This window comes from Protopterus annectens, chromosome 12.part0 (assembly GCF_019279795.1).
Source record: "Protopterus annectens isolate FY-2018-M chromosome 12.part0, PAN1.0, whole genome shotgun sequence".
Classification (NCBI taxonomy): domain Eukaryota; kingdom Metazoa; phylum Chordata; order Ceratodontiformes; family Protopteridae; genus Protopterus; species Protopterus annectens.
Genome location: NC_056746.1, coordinates 356,067,514 through 356,088,633, shown reverse-complemented (window position 1 = coordinate 356,088,633; position 21,120 = coordinate 356,067,514).

Sequence of the window (21,120 nt, the reverse complement as noted above, 5' to 3'; positions counted from 1 at the left end):
CAATCCTTGAAGACTCTCTGTAACCAAAACTGAGAACCAGGTGATAGTGGATGCCTTTAGGCAACATGGTGCTTTTCTACTGGAAAGGGGATGGGGAGATATGGAACATAGGATGCAAATTTGGTAACATATAATGGATGATCTGAATGCTGTGGGTGGCCACGGCAGGACATATGAGCAGGTATGCCACAGGGCCACTAACATGATCATATCTGCACAGAGGAGAGCAGCTGTAAGGGGCCATGACCAGAAGGTTACCAGGGAAGGGCCTGCTAGAGAACCACCACCAACACCAAATGAAGAGTTTGTGGCCAATATCAGGGGCCTAGACAGCTCCCAGGAGAGTGCAGTACAGCATGTGCTGAAGTTTGGAGCAACAGTTTCAGAGAAAGCAAGCACATCCCAAGAGGAGCTTCAAGGTAGGATTTGGTATCTCAACAGTTGAATACTGTTGTATAGTAACAAAATTGAAATCAATAACTTACTTCTGTGTCACATGTCTTTTTTGGGGGCGGGGATTGAAGATTGCTACACTTAGCTTAGGTTGGAGTTGTCAGCCATGTTCTTATTGAAAGTATAGTTGCAGGACATATAAAGGGCTAAAATTATTACCCCCTATGTTACTGTTAATTGTGATGATGTTGCCTTTACCTCTTGTTTAACTTCTTCCAGGACCATCTGGATTGCAGAGGAGTTTCTCATTTGCAGATGGTAAGCCAACCATTTTATGTCAGTACTGCTCAGCAATTAAATAAATGTTTTAATGTGTGCTGTTGATGTCAGGCCTGTTGTGTCTAGTGCTGTACTATCTGTAATAGTGGCAGCACTGTTACTTTGTAAGAATATATTGGACTAGTATTGTAGGCATTAATTTTTTCCTTTGTTTGATGCTTTTTATCACAGATGATCATGACAGCAGGAGTGTGGGCCCTCTGCCACCTGATGTTAGTGTATCAGTAGATTCTGAAGATGATAATGGCCAAACTAAAGCACAGTTGGCAGGTGCAGAGGTTCATAGGCTATCTGCCAGGCAATTATAAGCCTAGCCCGATTCTGTATTCATACTCACCCTGCCACCCCTAGATTACCCCTTGTTTTTTTGTTTGTTAAGTTACTGTGCCTCTGTCTATCTGTGACACAAGAGTAATTCCTGGGACAAAGTAATCATCCCCACATCCACCTATCGGATTCTTCTGAAGAGATTGAAGTGAGGGAGTCCTGCTCTCACATGAACTGGAATTCTATTTTCTCTGAGGAAGAGCTTGGGGGATGAACCTGTCCCTACAGCCCAGCCTCCATATTTATCATTTGTGCTGAGTTGCAAGGTAAGAAAGCGGGAGCGTAAGAGATTTAGATTTACTACTGAGGGTGGAGCATGTCCATTAATTCTGGATTTGACATGTTTGTATGTCAGGCATAGATCGCCGGAGTATGTAACTGGAGTAGAGCTGGAGAGGAGTCTTAGTCGAGCAGCATATGGCATCTTTGGCTGGAGACTTGATCCCCTCTTGGTGAGATGTTTTTGGGGTTTTTTCTAATTGCTAATTGCAAGGTACATCCTAAAAAAAAGGGGTATTCTAATTCTATGATGGGCCTGATGAGGGATGAATAATGGGGCACGACATTCTCTTGATCAAGATCTTGATCAAGATGATGAGGTGGGCTATGTAGAAGGTCTTTCTAACCACGGCAATTTTGGTTATCAAAGGAGAGAAGATCATTGTTCATGGTCCCCCGTCCCTAACTCCCTTTTCTCTAATGTACTTAATGGGTTGTTTATGTGGTGGTGGTAATTTGTAATTTGTTGTTTTTTGGTATGACTATACATTTTTTTTTTTTTTTAAAACCATGGCATGGCACCAGTTATCTTTATTCTCTGAGACCTTTTGAAGGATGTTTCTGTTGTTGTGGAGAGTGGGTCATGGGTGCCAGTTTGCGCAGTGAACTTCTTGAGCCAGAGCCATAGTCTCAGAGATGTTTGCTCTGTAATTGAAAGAAAGAATATAATAACAAGAGTGGTCCCAGGACAGAACCCTGTGGGAGTTTTACCGAGACCCGGGTTCGTCTGACATGGCTCCAGCAACTCTCACTCTGTGGGTTCTGTTCTTTGAGCCAGCCAGTATAATCCATCTTGTGACATAGGGGTTTATATTTAAGCTGGATAGCTAGGTTGAATCTGACACACATGTTGACATACATCCATCCTCTGCAATTCCATCTGACACAGCCAGTAGGCCTATGCATACACATTCCTGTGAGCCCTCAGATATTGGACACATGGAGGGCAAGGCCATTGATCAGGGAAGTGTGGCTATTGTGGCTTCAGTGCCTGTTGACTCTGGCCATAGCCAAAGTGTGGACAAAGTACCATGCAGGAGGGTTGATAGGGGGCTCAGAGGAGGCCTGCTGTCCTTGCTCTACCTGGACTACCCTTTCTCATGCTGACTACCACTAATTGGTAAGTCTCTTGATTACAGAAACCAGCTACCATGCCACACAAAGTATGATTAGGGATTAGGGCTATCTTGGAGACACAAAAACATGCCCATAGGTGCTCCAGACAAATCCTCAGGGTTCTAGATGTGGCAAAGTCTGACATGCATGACTTCCTCTACTGTGTTGCTGATTCAATGGATTGATGAATGACATGTTAGAACAAGGGATGTCTGTTATGGAACGAGGGGTGTCTGTGATGGGACAACTGTTATCTTTGATGGAACATCTGCTGGGAGGGGAATAGCATCCTCAAGAGCGTAGGTCAGCCACATCATCTGTTGTCAGCCAATGTGGCAGTGACTGATCATGGTCCCACAGTGGCAGTACTTCAGCACTCCATCAGTGAGTGTGGTGTCCACACCCAGATGTGAGAGGCCATGGGGTCCCCATGAAGGGAGCTCCTCCAGCAGACATTAGTCACATTCAGGTAGCAGCAGTGCATCTGACTGTGGGCACAGACATGCCAGTGTAACTCCTAGCAGAGCCAGTTTTCATGGTTGGGGATGACAAAAATGAGCTGCCACCTCTACCTTGCATGGTTCAAACCTGGCTGACATACCAAGACGTACAGCAAGCACAGAGCTTAGCTGTGTTCATGCAGACACTTCCATACCATTATCACCTGGAGGACAAAATGAGTAACTGTTGTGTGTGTATGTACACAACAGTTACTCATTTTGTCTCACTGGCCATTTGTTTGTATATCCAGATGGCTGCCTGCTTCTCTTTCTTACTCACATGACCTTTTGTGTCAGCCTATGCTTCCAGCTTCCCACATAGCAACCTGTGCAAGTGATAACTGTGTCATATCCCTATTTTCTACCTTTTGGATTCAGGGATACATAAGATTTGTGTCTGATGCTCAGGGAGCACAGCTAACCTAGTGCTTAGTATATCTGCATTTGTGGTGTTGAACTGGTAATTGAAGCTTTGACTTATATTGGCCTTGGAAATTTAGACAGTTGATAGCATCAACATTTCCCAACTTTATAATGAATGATCTTTTGAGGGCAGTGAAGTCAGAAACTGCAATCTGTATCATTACTTTCTAACTTCTCTCTTTAATGATTTTCCAGTACAGACTTATGGTGCTAAATTGAGGGCACTCAGTGTTCATCAGTACTTTTGGGAAGTATGACTGTGTGTGAATCTTTGATGCCTGATGCCTACTACTTAGTAATAGACACATATGTATCAAATAAGTCTTTGTTGTCACATATTAAGGTTATTTCTGTAGAAATCCATACCTTTCACTTGCTTACCAGACCATGTAATGAAAGCAGTTGCCATGGTTTTAGTTCAGGGCTGACTCTGTCTGATGCAAGCAGTACACAACCAATACATGGGCAGGTAAAGATTGTGAGTAGGAGGAAGGATTTAGGCCCCTAGGTGGTGAGTGAGTGTGCTATGCATTGTCTCTTAGCCAATGTGAGGGCATAGAGAGCATATCTACATCTGCCTACACCCATAGCAGCTGGTGATTACCCCTTTGACTCCTCATCTGCCTGTGGCTGTGATGACCTTGGCATTGGTGGTGGGATTTGTGCCCCTTCCCTTGCTGATCCTACTGAAGCTGTTTCCTCAGGATGATGTTGTGTTGCATGGCTCATACTGTGAATATTTCTGTACATGTCCATGGACTGTAATGCAGGGCTCCCCAGATGTATCTAGACACCGGAACTGTGGCTTCAGCAGCCCAAACACATGCTCTGTAATATTTCTGGTTTGACCATGTGCCTCATTATGACATTCTTCCATGGGTGTGTGTGGATTTCTGATGGGTGTCATTAGCCACAGTTCCAGTGCATAGCATGCATCCCCCAGTAAATGACGCTGTGGGATATGCCTTCTAGCAAACACCTGCTGCAGTCGGGAGGTGTGGCAGATAAGTGATTCATGATAATTGCCAGGGTTGCCAGCACATACATGTTCAAGATGATTCCCTTGGGATTACACATGACTTGGCAGTTGATAGAGTGGTAGTCCTTTCTGTTTATGTAGAGCCTACCCTGTTCCTCATGTGGTGCCTTCATTTGTATATGTGTGGACTCTATGGCACCCAGTACTTCAGGTAGTGTGCTGCATGGTAGCACTCCTGCATATTTCTGGCCTTCTCCTCAGAACCACAGCAAAGATATATGTTGTCACTGACATGTTGGAGCATAGCATTCAGGAACTGGTGGAGGATCCTTGATGCTGATGTCTGTGACACCCCAGGCATGTCCCATGTTGGTCTCTGAAAGGTACCTGTAGCTAAGATTCTAAGGGCTACACATACCTCTGTCGCCACTGGAATGGGTTTCCCTGGGTTGGCTCTGGCTCTGAGCTGAGGACAGCAGAGGATGCAGAGTTCCTGTAGTATGCCTCTCTCCACCATGTAGTGCTTTACAATTTCCCCATCATGTATGTTGTGCAAAGTTACAGAGGGTCTGAAAACTCTTTTCCTTCTTAGCCTTAGCTTATCAGCAGCAGCAGCATTGGCTTTAGCCTGTAGCACATACAAATGAATTAAAGCAGGAAGAGCCCCTAACAATTTGTCTGTGTAGACTCCTTTCCATGGTTATATTCCAAAAGTTTTGGAATTCACAGGAAAAACAAGCATGGAGTCTACACATGCTTTATAGCTTATTGAATAGTTCCACTATGTTGGATTGGTTGATTAGCATGCAATTCAGCTGCTTATGCTGTAATTAGCATTCCAAGGTGTTTACCTTGTTTGTGCAGGGGTGCTTGCCTCTACACATGGTTATAAATGACCATGTAGGGATTATTGAATCCCCCAGAGGTCTTTTTTGAAAAATAAAACAATGGCTGTATGTGCAGTAAACAGTGCAGACAACACTCAATATCTTTCAGGCTGTAAAGCTTATGGCTTAGAATTTAAGTGTCAGTGATAGTTTTCATCATTATCAAATGTTTGGTTGATACCATGCAGTAGTTTGTAAGATTTTGCAGTATTAATGTAAATATGGAAATATTGCATGTTTTCTCAATGATAAAGAGCCGTTTAGCAATATATTTAATATAGTATATTACACAATGAATCTGGCAGTGTTTTTTTCTGTTTCCACCATAACATTCCACACTGTGTCACTCAATAACATGTAGCTCATGCAGTTATGAAAATATTAATGTAAATATGAAAGCATGCATAAGTGATTTATAAATGGTTAATATAATGCAACACATTCAAGGCAATCTTATTGTCTTTTTCCTCCAGACTACCCTTTCTCATGCTGACTGCCACTAATTGGTAAGTCACGTGATTACAGAAACCAGCTCCATACAATATCATATTGTCATAAGTAGCTGTGGTTATCAAGTGGAAATGCATCAAAAGGTGTAATAAGTGCGAAGGAAGTACACAGCGTATTGCTCATCTTATGCTGCACCTTGAGTGTAGTAGAGTCCTTTTTCACATTGTTTCCAAAATAAGTTTTTACAGCCATGTAATAAAAATTACCTTCAAATTTCATTTTAAAACATCCATGAATCTTATGTAATTTGGAGGTTATTTACAAATAACAATATAGGAATGGCATAGTTTTTTTTTCCAGAGCTTATCCACTCCTGCAGTATCAGCTTACATATTGTTTGCTTCTAATTGATTCTCTTATCTGCCAATTGCATTTTCGGTACTCCTGAAAATAAACTTGTCAAGTAATAAGCGCTGCAATTCTTCACAGGAAGACATTTGCCGGTTCGGTTCTCAGGGAGACTCCTGAGAGTCTCCATGTCTTCCCTGTGTTCGCATGGGTTTACTCCTGGTGCTCCTTTTCCTCACACATTTCAAAGGAAAACTGTAAGGTGAATTGGAGACTAACTTGTGAGTAGGTGTGTGTGTGTGTGTGTGTGTGTGTGTGTGTGTGTGTGTGTGTGTGTGTGTGTGTGTGTGTGTGTGTGTGTGTGTGTGTGTGTGTGTGTGTGTGTGTGTGATACCTAGCAACCTATTTTCACTTCCCTTTTTGCTTAGAAAATTCTGCAGACAGCACTGGCTATCCTTTGGGTGACACTAAGCATTGGATGCAAGTCATAAGACAGTGAGTGAGTGTGTCTTGTTTATTTGTTATAACAATACAATTAATGGAAATTATGATATGTACTCTTTCCAGAGAACAGTATTACTTGAGGGCTACAATACTCAACATTTCCTAATTCTGAAATGCCTTTTCTCACATTTTGCTATAGTTCCTAATACTTCCAAGAGGGGATTTTTATGTTTTAATTCATTTATTTATTTATTGCTTACTGATGGGGGTTTAAATGGATTTAGAGGGGGTGCACATGGATATTCCAACACACACATATGTTTTCATATAATCAAAACCAGGTTAAAATACAACATACCAAGAGGAGACACTCCCGCCAGGATACAACATCCTGTGTAGAAACCAAGCAAAGTACCTAGATAAATCTGGTGTAAAGCACAAAAGTAGATAAATTCCAAAAATCACAGCCAAACACAAGAACACACAGCCTCAGGCTTAAGGTTTTAATTTTACTGTTTTCAATTAAAACCTTAAGCCTGAGACTGTGTGTTCCGGTGTTTTGCTGTGAATTTTGGAATTTACAACATCCTGTGGCTTGACTGCACCATCAAAAGAGTAGGTGAGGCTGTTGTGATATACTCAAATGATTTACGAATTAGCCTATATCCCAAACAGGTCCCCCTCCTCCAATGCTCAAATGTTAGTATCTACTCTAAAATTAAATTTAAACTAGTAAATGCACAATTACTCTCTATATCCCCCAGTCACAAAAGAAACTAATTTGCAATTGAAGTAATTCTTTCTTGGGTCTGTACCAATGTATGCAAAGAAACTATCAGAACAGAGGACATGAACATAAAAGTGGATGTTATGTAATCACTCTTTTTCCTCTTCATCCACTAATGACCTTAGGTCTCCCTACCTTTATTGTAACCTTTACACATTCACCCAGTTAATTACTCTTCCTACAATATTTAAAAAAGCCTCCAGTAAAGAGACAATCCTGAACTGGATCTTAACTACAAACCCTGACTGTATAGTTCAAACAGGTATCTTATCAAACACTTTAAGTGACCTTCAATCCAACTATGTTATTCATACTCTTGCAAAAAATAATAACCCTACTCTAAGCAACTACATCAGGAACCTCTCTAAAGCTAAAAAAATTGTTTTAACAAATCACTCAGGATCTATAAGTAGAAGATCCTAAAACTATTACCTCTAGAAAATCTGCAACCCTTCAGTAATAACTTCTTGAACATGCTAAATGACCATGCCCCAGTCTGGAGGAAATGTGCCAAAGCCAATCGGTTTTCCTTTCTTTGTTAACAATAATCAACTTGTCATTCTTATTGAAACATTAAAATAATCTGCCCTAAATGAATCAAACACAAATTATGTTGAATACTATTGTTAGATGCTTTAATTTTGTAATCCAAAACAGCCAGTTTTCTCTCATTGTTTTTAATAAATAAGTTCAGTAAATCACACCCTGCAGAAATCAAAAAGTTCCAAAAGTTTACTATGTAAAATAGAGTCTACCTCCAATCCCAAAGGAAACTTTCAAAATTTCCGACCTCTCAGAACTCATTTAACTTGAATATACTCCATTAAAACTGAACTGTCCATTTGTAAGTTGCAATATTTTAACAATTTATCCTCAAATTATTTTAACATATTTTAATTGATTTTTAATGTTTTTCTTCAAATAAAATTATTAATTTTGTTATGTTTTTTAAGTGTTATACTAAATTTGATAGTGATAGATGAATGTCCAGTTAGTACATTGTATGCTATTCAGGAAGGTAGTTAATATGTGAATAAGGGGATACAAAACACCAGTTATGACGTATTGAATGCTTATTGGTAGACTTGTATTATATATCGAAAGATTTTAGTTTGTATTTTATTCTGATAAAGTCTCATTTGAGATGAAACTGCTAAATCATTTGTATTAAGATCATAGGATCATAGGAGATTACTAGGCTATTGACATGGAGGTCATTTTAAGCCTAGCCATTTTATCCCAATGTAATACCATAGAAATGCTAGTCAATACCCAGGATTGTATTTAGTGATGACTACCCATGTCCAAAAGGGTTGTGGGCTCTATCCCCAGTAAGAATTTATGGTGACCCATCCATTCGTCCCAGTTCCTCTTGAACTGTGTCATAGAGGTGCTCTGTTTGACATGAATTGGTAGCCTGTTCCAAAGACGCGGAAGTCAATGGTAGATAAATCTGTCCCTCCAGCATGTCTTATTTAAGTTACAGGCCATTTTTGGGTTCCTGGAATGGGTAGCTTTAGTCCCATTTGATTTACGGATATGCAGCAAGTTCATTAGGTTTGGGTCTTGGATTGCTCTGTAGGTAAGGCATAAGTCTCCCCTAAGTCTATATGATACAGAGTATAGTTACAGGGACTTTAGTCTGTCTGTGTAAGGCACATGCTGGAGTTCCTTAATTTTCTTTTTTAGAAAACTCTGAGGGCTCTCTAATTGCTACAGGTGCTTGGTATGGTTCGTACCAAATGGGGTGTTGTACTTATTTATGGGCCGGATAAGTGCCAAGTATGGAGGCTATAACTTCTTTTGCTCTCAAAGTGATGCCTTTACTAATCAAGTGTGCTATGTAGGAAACATTCCTTAATACAGTAGACACATGGTGGTCAAAGTAAATGTCATAGCCAACTTGTGATCCCAGGACCCTTTCCACTTCATAGTTACTTTAGGGTATTGTTGTTGATGTGACAGTGTGAAGAGACATTGTTTGTGCTGAAGGGAATGATGATGCATTTCTTTCCACTCAGTTTGAGACTGTGACTAATACACTAGTTGTTAGTCTGTGTGAGACCCTGCTGGAGTATACTAACATCAGTTGGGGATTTAATGATTGCACTTAATTTGCAGTCATTTGTAAACTTGGTCAGCCACAACGCATTAGTTTTGACCTGAACTTCTGAGAAGTATATACCAAACAGTAGGTGGCCCTGCACTGACCCCCTGTGGCACCTAACTGGTAACATGTCTGCTGGTTGATGTGGAGTCACCCACTTTACTAGTGTGTGTAGGGTTTGTGAGCCAGCTGGCAACCCATCTTACAACAAAGGGGTTTACATTCAGTTTGCTAAGTTTATCTGTAATACCTGAATGTGGGATTGTGTCAAAAGCTTTTGCCAGGTCAAAGTATGCTGTGTGCATAGATTTTTCCCTCATCGATGGCCTTGGTCACATTTTCAAAGAAATCCACCAGTTTTAACAGGCAGGATCTGCCCTTCACGAAGCCAAATTGGGTAGGATCCAGGGTTTGGAGGTCACTTATGTCTTTATTTATGATGTCCATAATGATATGTTTCATGGGCATACAGATGAGGCTGGTCAGGCTTATGGGTCTGTAATTGTCTAGGTCTGTTGCTAGGCCATCTTTGTGCATTTGACAAGTTGTCTTTTTTGCCTGTTGAGGCCGAGGAGGGTGCTTTTCCATTGTTGGGGCCTTGCCTTTGTTTTCTTGGACAGCAACTTTTTCTGTTTATTGTAGAGGTTGTTGATGCTGGATGTCTACCATGGAAACTTGTTTTTACTTGGGGCTATGGCTTTGATTCTTTCTGGTATGACTGAGTTTATACACTTATGTTAGTGATTATACAGGGCTTTACTGTAAACTTTGGCATAGTTACCACTTCCAGCTTGGGGTGGGGCTTGGCGTGCATTTATACCTTCACCTAGGAGGGTATAGTTTGCCTTGATGAAGTTTTTTAGCCTGATTTCACCCTTTGTGAGCTCTGGTGTTAGTGCCAGCTCGAAGGTGACTGATTTGTGGTCAGTTTTAACTAATGAGGGTCTGACAGTTGCGGCAGTGCATTTGTTTGACATGTTGGTGAGGACCAGATCCAGAATATTTGTTCCCCTTGTCGGGTTATGGACAATTTATTCCAGGGCATTTGAATTAACAAAGTCAGGAACTTGTGCGGTAGTTTTAAATCATTACAGCTGAGTGCACCTTCAGACATTTCTACATTTACCTCCTACTCTGCCTCTAGGTGTTAAATATTGCTTGTTCATATTTGCATTAATAATTCCAAAAGCATGCTGCGTACAAGGTATCAGAATGTTTTGTCCTGAAGCATACATGATAGCAAACATAATTGTATTGATATCTGACTTCTGTTAATGAGTATTTGTTATAACTGTACGGTGATAACTTCAGTTTTTTAAAGGCTAAAGCCACACCAACTGGGAGTTAAAAGAATACACTGTACTGAAAGGAACGAGTTAAATTCTTGTCTGATGTATTCAGTTCTTGGTCATCATTTGTTTCTAATACAAGAATCCCACTTCCCCACTCCTGGAAACAAGCTCACATCTTTCAGTGCCAGAAAGGGGAAAGCTCTAGTACTAACCAATTTCAGACACTCGCCATACTTTCCCCTCTTTCCAAGATCTTTAAAAATGTACTTATGCCAAACTACTTCATTTACTTAGATCCAATCCCAGCCCAACATATCAACATTTTTGCCCATCACACAGCACTGACACTGTCCTGCTTTCATCCCTTAGCACTGTTCATCATCACAGAATTAACAATAAGCTAGTGGCAACCAGCTTCTTTGAACTATACAAAATATTTGATACTATCTTTCACCACAAACTTCTTTCATGACAGTCACTCTTAGGTTTCTCCCCACCTCTTTGAACTGGTTCAGCTCATATCTGTGAAATAGCTCACAAAGCATTAAATTGCTGTAAGCTATATCCTCATTTCTTCCCATTCCAATAGGAGCACCCCAATGTTCTCTCCTTGGCCCACTATTATTCATCATTTTTATCAACAACCTTCCATCAGCCTCTCTCAATTCAACCCTCATTCAATACACATCCATAGAAATCTAGCTTAAGCATTCCAACCTAGTCCTCAGTCCCAGAAAAACTAAGCTAAATTAATGCAATTTACCATGAAAACATAACCAATATCAAAACTAACCTCTCCTAATTATTAAATGGAACTATCATTGAAGCCATCACACTAAACTCTTAGGTGTCATAATCTACAATAGTCTAAAATTTGACCAATAAAGTCAATAAGTGATTAGAAAAAAACATCAAAAACTATGCTTGCTCTGCAGAGAAAAGTCATTTCTTATAGTTGTGCTTGTAAGTACACAGCGACAGCCTTCCCAGTGCATATACTATATACATTCAATGCAGCTGTCAAAATCTGAGCAACGTTACAAAAAATTGTAAAATTTGCCACCAGCTGTACCAACCAAACACATCATTTCATATCCCTCTGGGAATTTATCAGTCTGGAATACTCGAATTTCCTTAAATTTACGCAACTAAAAATAGCCCATAAAATATTGTACCAACCTTGACAAATGCCTCTCCCCGAAGCCACTTATCAAATGACATTCCCCCGAAAGCACTGACGTCCACTGAAAATTTCTGACAGTTATTACATTCTTTAAAAACTCACACCGTGATTCTTGCTACTCCATGTCACTATCTCTTTGAGAAATAAGTAATCCTAAGCTCTTCAACCCCCCTAAAGTATTCCCTAAGACAAACAATACTGCTCCTGCTCACCCCCCCAAAGTATTCCCTAAGCCAAATGATACTGCTCCTGCTCACCCCCCCAAAGTATTCCCTAAGACAAACGATACTGCTCCTGCTCACCCCCCCAAAGTATTCCCTAAGACAAACAATACTGCTCCTGCTCACCCCCCCAAAGTATTCCCTAAGACAAACGATACTGCTCCTGCTCACTCCCCCAAAGTATTCCATAAGACAAACGATACTGCTACTGCTTACCCCCCCCCCCCAAAGTATTCCCTAAGACAAACGATACTGCTCCTGCTCATTCTCTCAAGTCATTCCACACTAACTGTTGTTATGCTCAACTGGTCGTTATTGCTCACTCTTGTCGTTAGTCTTTCCTCTTCATTTTTATTCATGCCTTATCCACTCCACATACATTTACCTGCATCCTTACCTTTCAGTGTACATACTCTCCAAACTATTTAACCTCTTAACTGCATGTAACCTTCTTAGCCTTAAACACCGGTTTACTTTCATCAAAAGCCCTAAACATTGTAACACTTGTACTAACTGACGATTAGGCAAACATATCTGTTACACTTTTGCCATAATAAACATCTATCAGATGTATCATGTACAGGCACAATAACTTTGTAACTGCTGTAGGTATTGTTATCCTTTTGGAAACTACTAATGGTGCTGTATATACTGTCCTTATTTTAGCTTATTGTAATTTACCTGGAACTATAATATTTTATCATGATTGCCTTGGAATTGTATTTCAGCCTATCACTTTCTTCTCTAATTACTGTAATAATGCTGGATGTTTTTATTGTGCTAATTAAATTTCTTTATTGCTTGATTTTTGAGCTTTTTTTCCCCAGGCCTAACACTGAATAGTGGCTGAGGCAAAGTTATCAAATGCAAATAAATAAATAAAGGTACATTCACGCAATAACTAGTTTCAAGTGAAACATAAAAATTAAATATTACTGCTATTCATTCAATTTTCATGCTCATCCAGTAATAGATTTGCTGATTTCTACATTTCTTCTAAGTATAGGAGATTTGAATTATGCATTAACAGTGAAATACATATTGTAACAGTTGCTGGTGTAATTACTTAATTGATGATTGCAGACTTCTTTTGAAAAAAAATGCACCTTTATGTAGCAAAAAGGACAGGTTAAGAACGTATTGTGTGTCTCTGTTTTGTATTTCTTTCTATTAAAGACGCAGCAAACAGTCAAGTCATATACTGCAGGGATCCTGGTGCAGTAGTAGCTCTCTCTAACCCACCAACTCTACAGATCCAGAACTGGAGATATAAGTTTATGCATCATTTTTGACTAATTTGTACACAGTATGATGACTGATCCAGAGTATGTATGTATGTATGTAGTTTGCTCTACATTATTCAAGATGAGTTCGACCACCAGTCTGCAGTTATTAAAAAGAACAAATTTGCATTTTCTTTAGTTAATACTGTGGGAATTATTTTGGAAATTGCTGTTTTAGTTTCCTGTCACTGCTGTGATTCCATTATAATTGTTGCATCATTATATGAGCAGAATGAGGCATATTTTAACTATGGAACACTAAATAAAGGAAACTGGAAAAGGTTTCATGGTATAGACAGGAAAAAATGCAGGTCATGATGAATGAGTGTTTAGTCTAAATGCTAAATGTCTTGAACTCAGTTGCTTTTACCAGTATCTAGACAGTCCATATTGCACAATTTGTCCGTGTTTTTCAGGTTAAATAGAAAAACAGTGGCAAAGAGCATGAATTCACAAAAAAAACAAAAAAACAGACAATGCATGAATGGATAGCCTAAATTCACTTGCAGCAGACTGGCTGACAAGCTTCTATAGGACAATTGCATTAAAGCATGTTAATCACATAAATAAAGGGGTAGGAAAGGAATAGCAGACAAAATGTGTGGGGGTGAAACCCACAGAAAACCACTAGGCCATAGAAATGAAGCTGCCTTACAGAAACAGCATAAATCAAATCTTTAAGTCATATTACTTTGCCAAAGACTCAGTCTATGAAGGGGAATAATGTATTATAATCTAGTTACCATCAGTAATAATGACAATAAAGCCATTATGAGCATTAAACAAGTCACTGGATGTAGGGTATTAATCTACTAGAAGAAGGAAAAAAATCAAACTGTCAGTTTTAGAAGACTGAACTTTATTTTAAATATGTTTATATTAAAACATTTTGATTTGAACAGATTTATGTGAATAAGGTGCTTGAGGCTACTGAAAGTAGAGTAACCATCTTCATTAAGATGCACAAAGCAGACAAAAGTGGCATCCTTGCTCCTTCCACTTTTAAATTTACTCCACATCTTGCCTTTCCCAAAAGCAACACCCTTGCTCCTCCCACTTTTCCATTTACTCAATATCTCGCCCTTCCATTTTCTGCCCATCTTCCTGCCATTCCACTCCTCATCATGCCCATTTTATGACATGAATGGTCACATCCACTTCTCATTCCAGGAGGTAAAAGGATTTTTTTTAATTACCATGCCCTTTGACAATGTTGTACAGCATAGAGGAGATGCTTGAAGAGAAATGGACATTTTTTAGGAAGAGATTTGGAAGCCCTGGTATTCTGTTTGCAGAATCAAAGTTTGTAATTTTCACCAAAAAATATCAACAGTCAACTTTTCAATTTTAATACAAAGGTAAATATCATCCCTTGGTGGATGGGCTGGGATGGTTGAAGGAAACTGTGTTGTTGATATGCTGTTGACTGCAGGAAAGGTTAAGAGCTTTTCCTAGCTCTTTAGGAGGAACATTCTAGCAAATTATACAAGCCATTAACACATACTTCTGACACCCCTTTTCTGTAGTCATTTAAAAGTGAAATAATGTTTTGCATCAAAAAGGCATAATGGACAATGTGTGCCTTTATTACATCACCATATTTCAGTGCAGTTTAGCTGATAGGTGGAGTCACTTTACTTGGTACGATACCATGTTGCAGTCAGATATTTTAACCTAATTTTGTCATTCAAGCCTATTGCAACACTTTAGCCATAAAATTGCAACTAAGATCTTGGTATTCGAACCATGAACTGCTGCATGCAAAGCCAGAACCTTAACCACTACTCTATCTTGCCACTTAAAGAACCATTGCAGGTCTTGAACCAAGGACCCTGTAGACTATAGTCAGAGTAGTTAACCACTAAGCCATCAAAGCCATAGTACAATACAACCACTTATAAGCTAGAAATGTGGAGTCCTGCAAGGGCTAAACCAGTCTAAATTTAACAATGGTGTTCTTGGGGTTTTTCAAAGTCATCCCTGAAAATTTGACTATCTGTATTTCAAAGCTGGTAATAATACCCATTTGTTAACTAGGTATGCACACTGGACACACAGCCACTTTCCAGGGGCGATCTGGGAGTAATGTCTGGTTAAGTGACTTGCTCAGAGTTACACATTAGGCAAATGAGGACTAAGGGAATTAATCCAAAAAGAATACTTTGACCACCACATCAACAAACAGCAAAAATCAGCGTAATAAAACAAACTAAAGTAGAAATAAACCAAGAATTTTAATAACAAAAAGGTAAGCGCTATTGCAGAAGACAGCTTCCTCATACCTTTAAGGTCTTTTCTACGTATCATATGGCCAGCAAGTTTGACAGATACCTGCGAACCATAGCAGTGTTTTCTGAAACTCTCACTTTAGTGATATATTAACAATAATGAGAATAACTGGGATCATACCATAGATAATTTGAAGGGACCCATGCATGAGACAAAGCATTCAGGAACTGCATCTGTCCATTAGTAGTACAAGGGGCAGTCCTGGGGTAAATTTTCTGTTTTCCATCCACAGACCCAAGCTGCACACGTATGTAATAGGTAGTTATACCAGTGAATTGTCTTGAGAATTTCATGAGAAAATGTTAAACCTTTTTGAATGTATATGTATTTATATACATGGAGTGAAAAATAGCTAATAACCACCAAAAGTTCAGGGATAGCCTTCTGAAAAATAGTTTGTAGTTAAATGAGTGGCCCTTGCAACTCAGCTCTGAATTTTCAAGGATTACTACATCCTTCTTTTATATTTTTGACAGATCTTAGGTCGTCATATGGGTCTTCACTGACAGCATTTAAGTAACCATAGCATACGTTTTGCACCTGTAAAGCTAAGACATTGGCCTCATGCCAGTATACAATCCATAGAGTCAATGACATTTTTCCTTACTGCAGGTGGTAATGTAGCTCAGAGTTAAGATTGCAAGCTGTTAATGATCTTCATCTCGTAATACCTGGTTTGATTCCCACAGTTTCTACATGCAAATTGTTGAATGTAAGTCACTTAACTAGCCCCTGTTTCTGGGTCACTCCTGAAAAGGTAAGCCTGTGTCCAAAAAGCCTACCAAATTAAAATAAATGCAAGATTTTTGGTAAGCTGTGGGATCTCCTTCCCCTAATTAAATCATAATCTAAGACTGGGCAGTTATTTGGGCTGGGAGTATTCAATGAAACATTATTGTTATTTAGGTTAACATTTATATCTCATAGACAATTGGGTCATTCCTGTTTAACAGTTACAGGTAGCTATCGGTCATTTAAACGTAAATCTGTCTGAGAGCTTATTTCAGCTGTACCCCTCTGTATTCTTTCAATTTTGAACCAATTTATTAGGTAAAGGTATTTTTAACAAAATGTTTCACTGTTAGAAAACACATCTTGATTGCTGGAAAGTATCTGCCATAAAGAGCATTGTTTAAAGTGGCATTTTAAAGAAAAGTAATCAAAGCTCTCTATTAGAAGTCTTCTGAGGATTATAAAAGCATGAACCTGGACAACAAGATACTAATGTGCCCTTTATCTGAGTACAACAGACTAATTTCAAGTTCTTACTAAAGGTGCTCTTATGTTTCTTCTCTGGTCAGGTAATTGGTTTGCAAGTAGTAATTTCCTGCAGTAAAAGCAATGCACATATTCACAATAATATTTACATTAATAATTATTTATGTATGTATTTACTTATGTATTTAGTTGGTTCACCAAGGTAGTACGCTGATCACAACAGACCATTTTTAGGCACAGCCCAGGTGAAGAAATTCACAAAAAATTAAAACAGACTAATCACAGAAATTAGATAATCCCACAGACAACTGATACAATATGCAGATATTATTTGCAGAGTAGAAAAACAAATGTGAATCAATTTTAGTAGTAACTATGAAAGGGAAGAAGCAGGTGAGAGCAGATGGTCAAACTAGGAGTGATGCAGCTGTGGAAGCAGTTAGGTAATGTGTCCAGTCGAAAAGCACTTGCAGTTAAAGTTTTGGCGGAGGTGTTGTCAAAGGAAAAAACTTCTAAGACCAATACACGTAAGGTTCAGTTAAGGCACTTTAATTTACTTGCAGCAAGGAGACAAAACATGCAAATACAAGGATTTGTCTAACTACTAACAGGAAGTATGTTCATTCTTGTACTATTTTACAAGACATGGCCTTCTAAGCTGACGTAATCAAACACAACTTTTAGCATTGTTCTACAGCAGATGCTACTTCAGATTTTCTGCTGACATGACTAGATTTGTGAGAAACTTTTCAGAAAAACAACCTGGCCTTGGTGACTATTAATCCGTTTACAAGCATCTATTGTACAGTGTTACTTTTCAGGTACTTTTCTAATACAGATACAAGCAAATGCTGATTGCAGTTCATATTTTCAAGCAGCCTTTGTACTAATTATCAATAACTTCTACAGCTGTGTATTTTCTCATGGCACAGTGGAACTTGTCTAAGTTTCATACAAGTAGCATTGTGCTATTCATTATTTTCCTAACGCAAGCAGAAATCACCTGCTTCTCAGTAAATTTCCAAGGCACAAGCAAGATTTTAGCTAACAGTACAAGGTCAGAAAGCAACTGCAGTTTGTACAGATTTATGCAGTATGAAATAGAATAAATGTGTTAACTCTTTTCAAGCTTCTAAATGCACTAAGCATATTGCTAATACACACATTAATACATATTTTTCTAACATTTCCCCCCTATTAATACTTTTATTCTACTTTCAAGATAAGCATAAACAGTTTGTTTTCTTCTCCTAACCTCTTCCACTCAGGATTTGCAGTTAAGAGAGTCATTCAGTTTAAACTTATGAAAGCTTTTAGTCTTTTAACAGTTCTTCAAACTCAGTACTTTGATATAAGGTTTCAGAAACTGACATGTCTATAAGGTCTTTAATCAGTCTTTTCATGCAGGGGATACCACAACAAACACATACTCCCAGTAGGAGCATACCTACACAAATGGCAATCAGGATGTTCATTAGGATGGTACCCCACCTCCCGAACCATTTCTGGAAAAAGTCCATCAGTGGGTTTGGGCCTGGTTTGGTCATGGCCAACACTTGCTGAATTACCTCAAGATGATTGTCTATCTCGCGTTTATGGTCAGGAATATACGAACAGCATTCTTCTTGGATTAAAGTGCACGTACCACCTCTCGCCACCAGGGTGAAGTCGAGAGCCATGCGGTTTTGGAGCACTACAGTTCTCATAGCATTCAGTTCATCATTCACCAATTCGAGAGCAGAAAAAGTTGCGTTGCTCATTACTTCGAGAAGTTTCAACAGTTTTCTCAGCTTCCAGATCAATTTCACTGCTCCATATGCTGGTGATATGCCTGCCCACGATATAACACTATCACTCAAGTCCATGTGTGTCAGTCCTTTACCTAGAGAGTGATGATCTTTCCAACGCGCATCGATTTGTCCCACTGGATTTACAGGTTTCTTGATGACTTCTCGGACATTTCGAATTTTCCCATGAGGCAAAACTGCAGTGTGTCATATGACCGGAACCAGGTAACCCAAAAAACAACTGCCGGACCATTTCTCAGGTAACCATTTGTATGCCTTTCTGCCACACACAAAATAACAATCCTCTACTTTAGTAGTAACCTTGCTATGAATATACACTCGCCCTGCATGAAACATTTTTCTATCAATTATAGATAGCTGTTTATAAAGAACAGAATTATGTTTTACTTCATCAAGTGTTTTGTGCATCAATCCAAGAAAAGAATCATAGTTTGTATTACAATAAAGATCTACTTTGTTACCTTTACTGTAACATCTATAAGGAACAGTCACATTGCAATTGCTCCAACCCACCTGAACAGTATCATTTTTATAAAAACACACAGTTCCCTTTTGTGGAACAGACAAGTGCAATGCTATTTTATCTTGTGCGGTAATGGTTGAGGTATCATAAATCAAGTTCTCCCAGGTCTCATTGACCCCTAGGGGGACTGTAGTCATTAATAGCCCCCCGTATGCTGTCAGCAAAGCTGTGCAAATCCAGCAATTTGAAACATTGAAAGTCTCAGCATACACATATTTAATTGCCTGGTAAGTGTTAAAGTTTGGATGCCAGTTTATGAATAACACTTCACGTTTATTCAGTTCAGTTTGTGTGGCTGGGAAAAGAAAAGGCCACAACAAAAAGATTATTGTCACTAATACAGTTAACAGGATGATTATGCAATACTTCTGAGGAAAGGGTTGTTCTGCATTCCTGTTTCTTCTGGATTCTATCATTTTTGCTCTTGGTATGTAACACGATTTTTGTCTAGTTCAAAGTTTTTAACTAATTTACAGTGCATCAAGTAGATCCAAGAGGCACGTTCCGCAATTTTGACTGCAGTGGGTGTTGACAAAAGCACTTGATATGGACCTTCCCACTTTGGAGATGCCCAATTTTTCCTCTTAACTATCTTCAGCCAGATCTATGCTCCAGGGGGCACTGCCACTTCTGATGGTCTGGTTCGTTCTTTATCTGAAACAGAATTTAACTGCAACAAATGTTTAGAATTTAACAAATTATGCATATACTCTGCTAATGTACTGTCAGCTTCCTGGTCTGCGGGCATGAGAGATTTCCACTGAGGTATATAGTAAGCCCTTCCAAAGAGCTTTTCAAAAGGAGTCAATCCTTTTGCATTCAGAACAGTTCTCATGCTCAACAGTGCCAGGGGCAGACAGTACACCCAGTTTCTCTGTGTTTCTATCATTAATTTTCTTAGCTTACTCTTTAAAATCCCATTATGCCTCTCTACTAGCCCTGCTGATTGCGGGTGATACGCACAATGATTCTTTAGAGAAATGCAAAAATGTTTACTTAACTGCTGTATGGTCTGATTCACGAAGTGTGTGCCATTGTCACTGTAGATCCTTTTTGGAATGTCAAATCTAGGGATGATTTCTTTAACAAGAACTTTGGCCACCATCGTAGTGTCTGGATTTTTAGTCGGAAAGGCTTCCACTCATCTGGAAAACATATCTACAATGACAAGACAATACTTCTTATTTTCACATTTATTCAACTCTATGAAATCCATACAGATAGTATGAAATGGATACAGTGGTGTAGGGAAACTCCCTTGCTTGGGCTTTAACGCCCCTTGTGCATGATGTTTATTATAGATATGGCATAACGAACAAAATTTTTTAGAGTAGTTTGTAAATCCGTATGTCGTGAACACTTGGTTCACCAGCTGTACCATCCTCCCTGTTGAGACATGGCACTGCCCATGGCTCAACAAAGCTGCATATCTAAACAAATTAGATGGCAATATCGGTTTTCCTTCTTTAGAGATGTACAGCCCCTTTTCGAGAATTGCTCCACGTTTTACCCATCCTTGTTTTTCAGTTTGCATAGTAAGTGTTTGCATTGTCTTTAACATTTCTAAGTCTAAAATCTCAGAGGGTTGTAGTTCCTCATTCAAAAGAAATACTTCTTTTGCAGCTGTGTCAGCTCTCGCATTACCTTTTGAAATCCTGTCCTGTTGCTTGGTATGAGCTGTGCATTTACAAATAGCTACTTTCTGAGGTAACTGAATAGATTCTAAAAGATCTAAAATAAACTGTGCATGATTGATTGGTTTGCCAGTAGATGTTATCATTCCTCGATTTTTCCACTGTTGCACAAAAACATGTACAGTAGAAAAAGCATACTGGCTGTCAGTAAAAATGTTTACACATTTACCCTTTGCTAAGGTACATGCCCGTGTCAAGGCAATCAATTCTGCTGCCTGTGCAGATAAACT